The 15,853-nt window shown below is 39.8% G+C and overlaps 1 long non-coding RNA gene across 1 annotated transcript; it reads left to right on the top strand.

Moving 5' to 3' along the window:
- Window positions 1-7,437: 7,437 nt before the first annotated feature.
- Window positions 7,438-8,765, top strand: LOC131989116 (uncharacterized). Its single transcript, XR_009395932.1, has 2 exons — window positions 7,438-7,521; window positions 7,864-8,765. It is a non-coding gene; the product is annotated as an uncharacterized LOC131989116 (long non-coding RNA).
- Window positions 8,766-15,853: the final 7,088 nt, after the last annotated feature.

Raw genomic sequence — 15,853 nt, 5'->3', positions numbered from 1 at the left:
ATGAGTGTTGAAGTATCCCAGAAGAACTACAGAGTCCCCAGGTGGTTCCCCTTCCAGGACACCACCCAGAGACTCCAAGAAGGCCGGATACTCTTATCTGCTGTTTGGTGCATAGACACTAACAACAGACAGAGACCTCCTCCTCGCATTGAGGCGACCCTCTGGATCAAAGTGTAGCGAAAATCGCATAAAGTTACCTGTGTGTGTAATAAAAATCACAAAGTTACCTGTGTGTGCGTGTTTGAAGCAGGTGTATGCATGTGTGAGGAGTGTGCGCACTTCAAAGATGTGCCCTAAGATGTTCAGATCGCTAATCAACACTCGCCTGTCTTCACTAAGATCTTTAATCTCTCTCTGCCACACACCACCATCCCAGCCTGTCGCAAGTCAGCCTCCATTAGCCCTGTCCCCAAAAATCCAATCTCAAATCACACACACACACACACACACACACACACACACATACACACACACATACACACACACACACACAGCCTAACAGAGATACCTGAACTAGTCCAGGTCACTTCAGGTCACCTACAGAAACTGTTTCTGGGTTTTTTCTCTTGTCCCATAATGTTTGTACATTTTTCATCCCTCCAGCGATAAAACACTTAAATCTACAGTTTATTTTTACATATTTGAAAATGTTTTTGGGAGACGCTGAACAAGACGAATGCCACGTAGTCTGTGGCCTAGAGGTTAGGACTCGGGCTTGTAACCGGAGGGTGGCCGGTTCCAAACCCAGGACTGACAGGTCATTTGAGCAAGGCACCTAACCCCCCATGCAGCTCCCCAGGTGCACCGAATGGTGTGTGGTGTGTTCACTTGTGTGTAAAAAAGAAGGGTTAAATACAGATCAAAATAAAAAAAAGAGCTGGATCTACGTTAAAGTTGATCCCCAACACCTAAAAGTATTTCATTTTAATCTAGAAACCTGTCCCCCCTCCCTGTCAGCAGTTATCTCCTGCTCAGTGAACTGTCCTGCTGCCACGTCACTCAGCAAACAAACAGCGTCTCACACACACACACACACACACACACACACACACCATGGGATCACATTTGGTGAGGTCATTGTGCAGCTTTATGCCTGTTGTATCCTGAATATGCAAACGATTGCTGCGTCTGACAGGGCCATACAGTTTGAATAATTCCGAGGAACTGCACACAGTCCATCTATTTCTCCCTCTGTCTCCCCCTCTTTCCAATGAAGCAGAAAAGGCCTCAGAAAAAAGATATAGATATATAATAGGCACCCTGGAGGATCCTTACCAGATGCAACTCTATGTTTGAACATGGTGTTTGTTATGGACAATCCGTGAGTAGCACTGAAGCCCAATAATAAAACACCACTCAGGTTCAGATCAGGCCATTCCTCCCAATCACCTCCTCCAGGTATCATCATTGTTGCCCATGTGAGTGTTGAAGTCTCCCAGAAGAACTACAGACTCCCCAGGTGGTTCCCCTTCCAGGACACCACCCAGAGACTCCAAGAAGGCCGGATACTCTTATCTGCTGTTTGGTGCATAGACACTAACAACAGTCAGAGACCTCCTCCTCGCATTGAGGCGACCTTCTGGTTCCTCGGGGAGAACTCCAACACGGCGGCGCTCAGCCGGGGGCTTGTGAGTATCTCCAGACCCAGGTTTCTGCCTTAGATTAATAATATGGCTTTTGGCTTTCTGACTAGGTGTAATATTATGATGATCGTGTTATTTGTGTATGCAGTGTGTCTCAGGACGTGTTGTCACGCTACACTTGTATACAGTCGTAAAGAGCTCGTGAGGCTCGAGCTACGATACCAGGCTGTTGTCTCGAGGGATTTCCAGCAGACTCACAACATCCAGCGAGACATAGCACGTTATCTGGAGGCTCCCTGGATAGTTGGCGGCCCCGGCAAGAGGCGTAGACGGCGAAGAGAGGGCATGCAGAAGAGGGGTTGCCGCTCAGAACGGTACGGTTCAGCTAGCGGATCGGACCATCCACCGCTACGACAGGAACAGAGACTCGGTAAGAGCAGAGGAGGAGGACTGTGTTTATGTCCACAACGACTGGTGCACGGGCAGCAAGATCACAGACACACACTGCTCCATGACATGGAGGCCATGACAGTTGTCTGTAGGCCCTTCTATCTGCCCAGAGAGCTGACAGTAGTGATCATCACTGCTGTTTACAATCCACTCGATGCTAACGTTAGCATCGCTCTCACTCACCTACATGACACTGTCAACAGACTGCAGCTGGCTCATCCTGAGGGAGTACAGATCATCGCGGGGACTTTAACCAAGCATGCCTTAACACTGTCCTTCCCAGATTTGTACAGTTTGTACAGTGTTCCACCAGCGGGGCTAACACACTAGACCGGGTTTATTCCAATCTAAAGCATGCCTACAGAGCTGTCCCCCTCCCACATCTGGGCCTGTCTGACCATCTCTCCCTGCTCCTCATCCCTGCTTATACTCCCCTCAGGAGGAGAACCCAGCCGGTTAAAAAAAACTGTAAAAACCTGGCCGGAGGAACATCTGTCCAACAACCCCCGGCAGGTGTGGCATGGACTAAAACAAATAACCAACTACAAAAGCAGCACTACCAGCACTGACGCCTCGCTGGCAGAGGAGTTAAACCATTTATTTGCCCGCTTTGAGGCCACGAGGCCCCACGCAGCCACATTGCCCCACAGACTGCCAGCCCACACACACTCACTGTCCAGGAACATCAAGTGAGTCGTGTGTTCAGATCGCTAATCAACACTCGCCTGTCTTCACTAAGATCTTTAATCTCTCTCTGCCACACGCAGACACCGGGACACCGTCCCAGCCTGTCTCAAGTCAGCCTCCATTAGCCCTGTCCCCAAAAATCCAATCTCAAATCACACACACACACACACACACACACACACACACACACACACACAGCCTAACAGAGATACCTGAACTAGTCCAGGTCACTTCAGGTCACCTACAGAAACTGTTTCTGGGTTTTTTCGAACGCCACGTAGTCTGTGGCCTAGAGGTTAGGACTCGGGCTTGTAACCGGAGGGTGGCCGGTTCCAAACCCAGGACTGACAGGTCATTTGAGCAAGGCACCTAACCCCCCATGCAGCTCCCCAGGTGCACCGAATGGTGTGTGGTGTGTTCACTTGTGTGTAAAAAAGAAGGGTTAAATGCAGATCAAAATAAAAAAAAGAGCTGGATCTACGTTAAAGTTGATCCCCAACACCTAAAAGTATTTCATTTTAATCTAGAAACCTGTCCCCCCTCCCAGCAGTCAGCAGTTATCTCCTGCTCAGTGAACTGTCCTGCTGCCACGTCACTCAGCAAACAAACAGCGTCTCACACACACACACACACACACACACACACACACATACACACACACACACCATGGGATCACATTTGGTGAGGTCATTCAAACTATATGGCCCTGACAGGGCCATATAGTTTGAATAATTCCAAGGAACTGCACACAGTCCATCTATTCTATCAGGCCGTTCCTCCCAATCGAGGCGGACATCACACGTCCTTGTCCTTGTTTTAGCTCAGTGTCTTTAAATGTTCTACTCATGTTTGTTTTGTGTTATGATTGTTTTAACTATGCACCTTAAATAGTGTCACTCTCTATTTGGTTGTATAGTTGCCCATATAATGACAATAAAGGCTGTTTGATTGATTTGATGTTGAACTATCTCTAGCTTGTAACCCTTCACCTCCTTCCACGTTCCACGTCCCCAGAGCCACTGAAGCCGGGGGTCAGCACGTCCAGGTCCCCACCTTTACCTGGCTCACACTGAGCCCCACCCTCAGGCCTCACTCTGCAGGTGGAGGGACCCCAGGTTGTCATCTGTAATCTTGCTGTGATCTTATGTGAAGAAACCTGCCCTCCCTCCCTCTCTCTCTCTCTGTCATGCACACAACCCAATAAAATCATATTTGTTCATGTTATTATACCTGTCGTCGTAAATATGCAAATGATTTCTGCGTCTGACCATGACACGGTGTTGGAATAACACTGAGCTACTGTTAATTATCCGTCTATATCAACGGCAGCAGTGAGTCTGAAGGGTCACTCTCTCATGAAGCCAGAGAGAATTCAAGATGTTGGTGTTTCTTCTGCTCCTCATGGCTGCACCAGGCAAGTCTTTCTCTTCTTTTATATTCACACTACATTGGTGTATCATTGTGGCTGCAGAGCTCTTATCACAACTCTTTTGTGATGCCCTTCAGTTACATTATAATTGATGTAGAGACTTTAACCCAAACACACACTAAGCTGATCTCCTTTTTAAAAAGCAGGAATCAGTCACATCTCTAATTGTTCTGAAAAATGTATTAGAGATAAATCAGTTAAAATGTGCTCAGTCTTTGTTTTTCACTGCTGGGATTCACTTGTTGCCTGCACTAATTAAACTCACTTCAATTTTATTGTAGTTTGCCTGCTGTTTTTGCTGTAAACGCCCAAATTTGGTGCCTCTCACACATTTTAATGCCTCTATTCCATCATAGACACTGATCTTATCATTGCTTATTTTAATGTGTTTGCCTACATGGTTGTGAACATGATGGAAATTCTTGATGAGGAGAATTTTTATTTAAGGCATCATATTTTTACAGTCTTTAACTCTGTGGTGGATTCTGTTCGGGCTTCAATGTGCTCTTATTTTTGAAAGTTTCTTTTTTACAAGAAGTCTGAATTGTCACTATATTTAGAGACTATTCAGACCTCTCTAGAGACTCTTTGTCAAAAAAGTGACTTGAGACAAATCTAGGGACTTTTTCTGGTGTTGTTGGAGACTTTTGGAGACTCGTTGTGACTCTTGTTAAGGAGCAGCGGGGGCTGGCAGCTCCTCCCTCATCCCAGAACTCCTCAGCGTCCAGTCTGTAAATGAACCAGGCATGCGTGAAGTGGCTGCTGGCTGTCTTCCAGTCAGAGTCTCTTTTTTTTCTCTCTGACAGACAGAGAGGAACGTTTCTCTGTCACCATGCTGCTGTTGATCTGAAGGGAAGAGGGCTGTAAAATGAAAACGCTCTGGGGAATCACAACGTGTTCATCAAAACTATTTCATTATACTTTAAAATAATCTGGTCTGGAAAGCTCTGAATAATACGGTGAAACTACTGGGTTCCCTTTGAGGACGAGTTTTAAAACTAGTTATTCTGAGGGTAGTATAGAATATGCCTCTGTATGGGGAAATGAGATGCACACAGCAATAATACAGGAAATTAAACATGAATTAATAACGTTTTGTATTGTTGTATACAGCATCAATAGTGTGTGGTTGTCACAAAATCTCACGGCACACCAACCACTGTTATATATTATTATATTATGTGATATTTTATTGTAATATATATTATTATGTTATGTTTTATATTATATTAAAATGTATTATATATTATTATAATATATTTAATATAATTATATTATATTAAAACTTAGATTATTTATTATTATATTAAAACTTATATCATATATTATTATATTGTTATATATTATTATACTATATATTATTATATTAAATATTAGGATATAATATTATATTAAAACTTATATTAAAACTTATATTAAATATAATTATATTATATTATAAATTATTAATTAAACGGTAAAGTTATAAAGTGAACATGTATAAAAGTTCTTTACAGCATAAATGTGATCAGTATGCATGTGTGTCTCTACAGGCCTGTGTGCTGGACGTCAGTACCATTTAATTTCTGAAGAGAAGAACTTTACTGAAGCACAAAGGTACTGCAGAGAGAATTACACAGACCTGGCCACTATAGACAGCATGGAGGATGTGGAGACCCTGAAGAAAATGGCAGGAACAGCAGGAGTGACTGTGAGTTCACTTTTCTCTTTCTTTCCTGTCAAACATGTTTTTGACATCATGTCAGTGACAGAGGGGTTTAAAGTTTTACAATCTGAGAAACTTTTAAATCTTTTTCTTTCTTTTTTTTACAATTAAGGAGGACGAATGATTTTGTTCCCCATTGAACGTGCATTATAAGAGATCTCTTACTGTCCAGTATAAACAGCAGGAATTATTACAGGAAGCAGAACCTGTTTCACTGTTCATATGGACACATTAATATTAATATTAATGCAAATATGTGTTTCAGGACACCTGGATCGGACTGTACGATGACGTGAACAGCTGGAGGTGGTCACTGTCAAACACAAGTTTCTACAGACCAGGAGAGGAGGAGTTCAGACGATGGTATCCTGGAGAACCAAACAATTACGGCAGTGCAGAACACTGCACAACGATGTATAGTGATGGACAATGGTACGATACCGGCTGCACCTACAACTTTCAGGCCGTCTGCTGTGATGTGAGAGGTGAGAATATTGATGAGTGAAGGTAAAACAGACCAGTTGAGCTTGTTGACCTCTCCCCTTCTCTGCTGCTCTCTGCCTCTCTGTCTTAAGTTACATGAAGGTCCTTTAAAGCAGATGGACGTGAGTCCTGCCTTCATTGATATAAATGTATAAAGGTTTATATAAAGAGCTGCATCATTAACAGCTTTATCCCACGTCACTGTCTCAGTCAACAGGGCTGCAAGAGAAGGAGTTGATATGCACACAGCTCCACGGAGACTTCAGCTTCATGCTGACATTCATTAAGAAACATCAGACTGCTGAGAAAAATATTTAGACGCAGAAAAACTCAAACATAAAGTATGCATCAGTGCACTGCATTTCTCTGTATCTATTTTCAGGGCTGGATGTGACATTTGTCCTCACTGACTCCATGAACTGGACTGAGGCCCAGAGCTACTGCAGAGAACACCACACAGACCTGGCCAGTGTGAGAAACCTGGCAGAGAACCACGAGGTCCAGGAGCTGGTTCCAGCAAATAGTTATGTCTGGATCGGCCTTTTCAGAGACTCCTGGAAGTGGTCCGATGGAAGCAGCTCCTCCTTCAGCCACTGGTTGCCAGGGCAACCTGATAACAGCGGGGGGAGTCAGGCTTGTGCAGCAGCATATTTCAGCTCCTCTGGAAGATGGTGGGACGTGAAATGTGACCAGAAGTTTCCATTCATCTGCTACAGTCCAGGTGAGTGGTAACCCCTGATTCAAACAGTATTTATATCAGATTTAGGTTTACTTTAGCATCAAAGAGAGAATAAAAAACATTTCTGGACAATAAATGTGAACACTCAGGATGTTGGTGTTAATGTGCAGTGTGACCAACTGCAGATAATCAGTTTGTGTTGACTTCAATGTGAGAATATCAACAGATGGAGGAAGTAACTGCTGATAAGTGAGTGATAAGCCCCGCCCCCTGGTGGCGGCCTGCAGTATAGCTCTAAACTGACCACAGGCAGGACTAAACTAACTGAGGACACTTTATATCAACAGGATGCTGATTGTTATCAGAGCAGAAATCTCTCAACTGATCATGTTTGATTGTCTTTTTAGAAGTCCCAAAAACAAGTTCAAAGCAAGTGTTCAAACTGAGGGTGAAGAGCTCTGTGGATCCCAACAACCCTGCTGTGATGGAGGCAATGCTGAAGCAGGTAAATCTGCTTTTATTCATATTTTATGCAAAAACCGAGCAAACAAATGAGTGTTTATTAGCATCGAGATGGAAATGTTTTGACCCTCAGAGAGTGAATTCACATTAAAGCAGTAAAAGAAACAGTCTGAGGAGGAAACAGATACAGAGACATTTAAAATAATAATGTGTCCAAATACAATCCAACAATGTGAGAAAAGCCCGAGCGTTTCCAGGAGAAGAAACAGGGAAAGTCACAAACTATCATGTGAGGAAAAAAATGCTGAAAAAGAGCTTCCAGAGGATGAAATGTAAAGAAGAAAGCAGAATGTAATCTCTCTGTGTGAGTAATAATGTTTCTCAGCTCAAACAGAAGCTGAAGGACCAGGGGGTGAATGACGACGTCAGACTGAGCTTCAGGAAGCAGGCAGATGGAAAAGCCTTCCACGAGGAGAAGAAGAAGAGCAGGAAGGACGAGCTCTAATTGAGATTTGCTGTTAATCAGAGAAAAGTGTGTTTCTTTCCTCAGAGTCCTCGTGTGATGTGTGAGAATAGAGCTGCAACAATTAGCAGATTAATCGACTCGTTGCAGCTGTTTTTATAATCAAATCATCATTTTAGTCATTTTACAAGTTTTTATAATCAAATATAATCATTTTAGTCATTTTACAAGCTCTAATGTCAAATATCTGCTGGTTCCAGCTTCTTTAATTTAAAGATTAAATGCTTTTATTGGTCATAAACTAATATTTACTGATATTTAAACTTGTTTTATTGAAATAAAACATTCAAATTGATCTGTTTGGGCTGTGGGAAATGATAACAGGCAATGTTTTATTTTTTTTCACATTTTATAGGTTAGATATTATAAATTAGATCTGATGGAATCAACTCCAGTGAAAGTCCACCTTTAAACTTTAATGTTATTTCGAATTATTAGTAAAAAAATCTTTCTTCATTTGAGTGTAATATATTATATCAAAACATGCCAAACAGTTCTGGCTTTTCAAATATGAATATTTATTATTATTTAATATTTATTTGTTTTCTTTGTTATATATGGTCATAAACTTATATTTACTCATATTTAAACATGTTGGTTTATTAAAACAAGACTTCTGAATTCATGTGTGTGTGCTGTGGGGATTTATAACAGAGATTTTTCACTATTTTCTGACATTTCATAAATAAGATAAATAATATTCGATTACACAGATTCATAAAGTGTCAACAATGAATGAATGAAATGAAATCAGACTTTTACATTTTTGATGAAAAATGTGTTGATATTTACATTTAAAAAATCAAAGTAATCTTGTTGTGAAAATGTATGATGAAATAACATAATAATGTCTGCAATGAATTTAATAAAGTTCTTTAATTATTTCACAAATTGTCGGTTCATTTATATTTGTCACAGTTTACTTGTGTGATGATTTATTTGGTGTTTTCTTCTTCATGGAGATAATAGAGAAGATTTTCCATAATACTGCTGGTTTTTAATAATAAATAGCCTCTGTGATCTATAATCTTTTATGAAGTTTCATCATCTCTGAGATTGAATTTTTAGGCTTCATTAAGCCTGTTTGTGGGTGTTATCGATTAAATAGTTTAATTTTTCAACCCGGATTTCATCATTTTTGGGCTCAATGTGTTAATAAAGTAGGTCAAAGTGAAGGAATAATTGTCAGATCATAAAGGTGAAGTTGTGCTGAAAAAATGTTAGTAAACATTTTATATGGTATATAAAGGGCAAAATCAAAAGTATTCAAAAATAGGCTCAGACCCCAGAGGGTTAATTTATATCTTATATCTTATATTATATATATATATATATATATATATATATATATATATATAAGATCTGAGCCTATTTTTGAATACTTTTGATTTTGTATATATATATATATATATATATATATATATATATATATATATATTATATCCATATTTATATCATGTGAAAACATATGTAACGGATGTCTACTGTACATGAGCTAAGGTGACTATCATGTACTTTAAACTTCGGCCAAAATCAGAAGATACAGTTTCACTCAGGGAGGATATATATGATATGGACACAGTTTGAAAAAATGAGGAACAAAATTATTCTTTATTGGCAGAAAAACCACTCTTGAATAACAACTGAATTAGTTCAGCTATGGCTGAATTTATATTTCTCTATTTACCAAAACCCAGTTGAATCAACCTAGATATTTACGATATAACAACCTGAGTTGTAAACAACAACATTAACAAATATACCGCTTGGAAAAATACTGTTCAAAGTGCAATGGAAATAGAAAAAACATGGGCCCAAAATAATAAATAAAACAAAGTCCAATAAAGTCCAGGACTAAAGTCAATTGTCCAATTAAGTCAGTTTGTCCACAGTTTGTTTGTTCGTCCTTCAATGTATGTTGGTGTAATTGTTCATCTACCGGGGTAGTGTGATTTTGTGTCTTATCTGTATGATGTGATAGATGTGCTTTCTCCAGATGCATGATGAGCTGTTTCCAACGTCACACCCTCCATGCATGTAAACCGGTGTCCTGCTCCACGTTCCTCGGGTTTGGGCTCTGGCTCGCTATCAGAATCGATTCATACACCAAAAAAAACAACATGCATAGAGCAGCAGTTTTAATATCTATTCTTAATCTCTTTATCTCTTTTTATACATTCATCTAAATCAACTGTACAGTATTTATTCTCTTTTTAATCTTAAATCAATGGACTTGACCATTCACATTGACAATGTATCATATACAGCTATAAAATGAATTTTTAAACAGCCGACACACACATAAGTGTGTATTATGAAATATTTGTAACTGTTTTTTAGCTTTTAACACCACATAGTGGACACAAAATATGAATTAAATCACATATCAATCATGTTTGAGAACAATTAATAGAACTAGGCCTGCAAGCAGGACTGAATGGGACCGAGCAGAGTGGAGCCGTCGGGGGAGGCGCCATCGGGGGAGGGCACGTCGGACGCGGCGCTGTTGGCTCAGTCCCTATGCGTACCAAATTGCGTGTCTCCTACCACTGTGCTTGTGGTAGGTGTAAGACATGTTACTTCCTGTAGCCAGCAGGGGGCGCTATGATTGTATGTCACTATTGACCCGTGGGTGTGTCCCGGGCTGGACCCTAATCACGTATGTGAAATTTGGGACAGATTGATGACAATGTATGGTCAAGTTAGACAGGCTGGTGTTTTATGGCGAGACGTCATATTTTGCCGCCATGCCACGCCCACATAGTGTGAAGGTCAGTAAAGGCCTTTATAATTTTTGTTCCCCAAGGCCTTGTGATGCTACTGACCACGTTTGAAGTCAATCGGTTGAAATCTGTCAGAGGAGTTATGTCAAGTATGCAACATGGTCATTTTATGAAAGGGGGCGTGGATAAAGAATAAGGGGCGGGGCTTTATGAATTATTGTTATGTAGATTGTTATGTATTATTGTTATGTGTTAAGGGCTGGACTCTGATGAAACATGAGAAGTTTGGACCAGATGGGACAAAGAATGGAGAAGTTATAACAAGCTCTTGTTTTATGGCGAGACGCCAAATTTTGGCGCCATGCCACGCCTACATAGTGTGACCGTCGGTAAAGATTTATACAACTTTTCATCCCCATGGCCTTGTGATGGTACTGACCAAGTTTGAAGAGAATTGGATGAAATCTGTAGGAGGAGTTCGTTAAAGTATGTGACCTGGAAATGGCCAAAAACGTGCGATATTCAAACCAAGATGGCGGACTTCCTGTTGGGTTTGAGATATGGGTCCAAGAGGCTTTTTGAAGCGTCTCCAAATGCTGCATGTGTGTACCAAATTTTGTGTCTCTACGTGAAGCCTACTGCTGGGGCTAGGCGTAAAAGGTGTTACTTCCTGTTGCCAGCAGGGGGCGCTATTACAGTGTATCAATATTGTCATGTGGGTGTGTCGAGGGCCCCTCATCATGTGTGAGAAATTTGGGACAGATTGGACAATGTATGGTCAAGTTATCCAGTCTGGTGTTAGATGGCGAGACGCCATATTTGGCCGCCATGCCACGCCCACATAGTGTGACCATCGGGAAAGATTTATACAACTCTTGATCCCAAAGGCCTTGTGATGGTACTGACCAAGTTTGAAGTCAATTGGATAAAATCTGTAGGAGGAGTTCGTTAAAGTATGCAGCGTGGAAATGGGTAAAAATGATGAATTGTGCGATATTCGAACCAAGATGGCGGACTTCCTGTTGGGTTTGAGGTATGGGTCCAAGAGGCTTTTTGGTGCATCTCCACATGATTCATGTGTGTACCAAATTTCGTGTCTCTACGTGAAACCTACTGCAAGGGCTAGGTAAAAAACACATTACTTGCTGTTGCCAGCAGGGGGCGCTATGACTGTGTGTCAATATTCACATGTGTGTTCCGGGCTGGACCCTAATCACGTGTGTGAAATTTGGGACAGATTTGACAATGTATGGTCAAGTTATACAGTCTCGTGTGTTGTGGCGAGACGCCATATTTTGCCGCCATGCCACGCCCACATAGTGTGACAGGCGATAAAGATTTATACAACTTTTGATCCCAAAGGCCTTGTGATGGCACTGACCAAGTTTGAAGTCCATGGGGTGAAATCTGTCGGAGGAGTTTGTTAAAGTATGCAACATGGTAATTTTATGAAAAGGGGCGTGGATAAAGCATAAGGGGCGGGGCTTTATGAAATATTGTTATTTAGAAGTGTTAAGGGCTGGACTCTGATGAAGCATGAGAAGTTTGGACCAGATGGGACAAAGAATTTATTTTCAAAGAAGAAATTTTCAAAGAAGTTATAAAGATCTGTTGTTTTATGGCGAGACGCCATATTTTGCCGCCATGCCACGCCCACATAGTGTGACCGTTGGTAAAGATTTATACAACTTTTGATCCCAAAGGCCTTGTGATGGTACTGACCAAGTTTGAAGTTGATCGGGTAAAATCTGTAGGAGGAGTTCGTTAAAGTATGCAACCTGGAAATGGGCCAAAACAGCAGGAAACGCCATTTTCGATCCAAGATGGCCGACTTCCTGTACGTTTTAGGGTATGGGTCCCTGAGACTTTTTGGTGCGTCTTCCCATGATACACCTCTGTACCAAATTTCATGTCTCTACGACATTCCTGTGCGAGGGGCTTAATTTTCTTGACTTTCAAGGCTAGTGAGTCATTTTGCCACGCCCATTCCTGCAAATACTAGAATACGTAAATTTACTAGGAGATTGACGTACAATCCAAAAATGGTGAGTTTTTGAATATGATAAAGCCCCCAAAAAGGCGATTTACTTTTGGTATGAATAATAATAAACGGACCAATTTCAATAGGGTCCTCGCACCTCGGTGCTCGGTCCCTAATAAATAAAAGGCAGTTACCTCTAGTGGCCAGAATAAATCAGGACTTTGACTTTCTCTTCTGCTAGTTAGTCTGTTTACAGTCTGGATAATGGGCTGGTGGGTGGCCCCTACCTCCACCCAACCCAATTGGATTGTGACAATGAGGGATTGCTCGGACCCTGAGGCCCCCAGGGGATTGGCCCCTATGGTCTGGTTAGTGTTTGGAGAGGAGTGGAGGGACATTTCCATCACTGGACTTGTTCAAGTAGCTTTTCTAGCTTTGTTAGCTAAGCAAATAATACTTTCTCTGTCCACACTGACTGTTTAGCTACAGTCAATCAAAGCCTTCTCAAACCTGATTGGTCAATGCTACTCAGACTACAAGCAAAAATCAAATCAAATCAAATCAACTTTATTTATAGAGCCCTTTAAGACAGCGTTAGCTGATACAAAGTGCTGTACATGGCAAGACAGACCAACAATAAAAACAGAGAACAAGCAAAAACAACTAAAACAAAGCGAGTCTCATTCTGGGTAAAACCCAGTAAATAAAAGTGGGTTTTAAAATGAATCTCAATTTTGAAATTAATCTTAATTAAAAAAAAAACAAAACACAAAGAACAGAATAAAAACAAATAAAACAGAGCAAAGGCTCATGTTGAGTTAAAAGCCAGTGAATAAAAAAGGGTTTTAACAAACAAACAAACAAAAATCTAGCATGTAGGCCAGCATTAAAGATCTGAATTTGATGCTTTGGGCTGCAACAGGTAGCCAGTGGCAGTGGCGGTTCTACACAGGGGCCTCCAGGGGCCACTGCCCCTGTAAAAAAGCACTCGGCCCCTGCTGTTGCCCCTGTGTCAAATTAATAATAAAATGAACAATTCATAACGATGAACGACGGAACAATTCTTACCTATTTCTTGTTCAAACAATATCTCATTGTACACAAAAGGAACCCAGAATGTGTACCCAAATAGTTTAATTGTGCAATAAAAGCTTGTGCATATTTAAAAAGATCATTCTGACTGTACTGCACTTTCAAAATAAAAAAATTGTGCACAAAAATGAGAAATGTCATTGCCGTACAAAAATAATTGTTATAGTTGGTAAGTCTCATTGTTTTAATCAGTGTATTTGCATCTTCCAAATCTACTTAAGATTACTTGAGATTTTTAAATAAGCTAAAATAAAGATTTTGAATGTTTAAATATCATCTTTGCCGTTTTCTAATGTGCTCCTCTGATTAAACACTACCCCCAGTTTGGGCCCCCACAGTAAAATTAATCTAGAACCACCACTGGCCAATGGAGCTCAATGAGCAGGCTGGAGGCATTACAGTAGTCAAGTTTTGAGATGATGACAGCTTGTGTCAGGAGTTGAGTGGCATGTTGAGTTATGAGGTCTGATTTTTCTTTATGTTAAAGTGTTGATGTTGAAGACCCTAAGCAAGTATTCAGATCATTTACTTCAGTAAAACTACTACTACCACTCTGTGAAATTACAGATTATTATTATTGATGCATTTGTGTAAGCAGCGTTTCAATTTTCTCAAGGTAGGGCTAATTTTAAAATGAACAAGAAATTGGAAAAAAAAAACAAGGGTGGTCTAATCATTTTTTCCATGACTGTATGAACGTAAAGCTTATGTTATGACCTTAGTTTACTGTCACATGAAGTAACATAAAGAGTAAACCAAAAGCTCTGCAGAAAAATGGCTGCTGGGACACAAGGTTTAACAATGATCACCATTTATTTACATATAAAATTGATGAAGAGAGATAAACTAACAGAAAAAGGAAGCAACTAAACCATCAGGGTCTCTGTGTTGCCAGTACTGACCTGCTTGGTTGACTGTTGTCGTCAACATGTTGCTTTCTCTACTGCAGCTCTTTCCACACTCTGTGTACTTTGGACCTGCAGATCTGGAGGAGAGGGTTTGAGGTTCAGCAGGTTTCTGTATGTGTCAAAGGATTTATTTTTAAAGGCGGGGCAGGGTGGTGACTTCTGAGGAATTTCTGAGGAAATACACCAGAGAATCCTACTTCGCATTTATAGGCTTCCAATAATATAAATATAATAATAATAATAATAATAATCAAATAAATGAATAAAATAGATATAACAAACTAAATAAATAAAATGAATAAATAAAATAAAATAGAATAAAATAAATATAACAAACAAAATAAATAAATTAAATAGATAAAATAAATAAAATAAACAAAATAAATAAAATGTTACAAACAAAATAAATAAATTAAATATATAAATTAAATGAAAAATATAATACATAAAATAATACACATATAATAAAATATATAAAAAAAAAAAAAAGAATAAAATAAAGTAAATAAATATAGAGGATTCAGTCAGTGAATGCTACTTTAGTCAAAAACATTGCTTTCATTTTCTGTTATTTTTCTTCTTCTTTCTGTGTTGTTCAATGAACATTTCTCAGGACTGAAACTTTATTCAGTAAAATGATTGATTTTTGCAGCTCAAATGCATCAGGTTGTTAAACATTAATCTGCAACCGCAGATGACTGCATCATCACAATAAAATAATAAAATTTGTTTTTTATTGAGTTAGTGGGAATATGTTGCAGGAAGGAAGTGAAAGATAAGTATACGCTGGAAGTCTAAAACTAAAATAAAAATTAATGTGGTAGCTGATGTAATGAATTTTTGAGCTGATGAGCAAACCACTAGAGGCCTATATAACCACCTTCAGGGCTGGTCAGCAGCCTTTATCACTGCTATTAGAGTCTCTGGAGTCACCACAGCTGAGAAACATCAAGGTAGGATCATCAGTTTAGTTCTGCTGTTTTTCACATTGCTTAAAATATTTTTAGATTTTTTTATATAATATTACATTTTTACTATTGTTTTAATATAGATTAAATTACTACCGGGAAATACAATTCAAGTATAGCAAGAGCACGAAATTGTATTCGCTTTTTAAAAACAGGTATCAGTACACACACATATAATAT

This window comes from Centropristis striata, chromosome 17 (genome assembly GCF_030273125.1).
Source record: "Centropristis striata isolate RG_2023a ecotype Rhode Island chromosome 17, C.striata_1.0, whole genome shotgun sequence".
Lineage (NCBI taxonomy): Eukaryota > Metazoa > Chordata > Actinopteri > Perciformes > Serranidae > Centropristis > Centropristis striata.
This window is presented reverse-complemented; position numbering and strand designations above follow the sequence as displayed.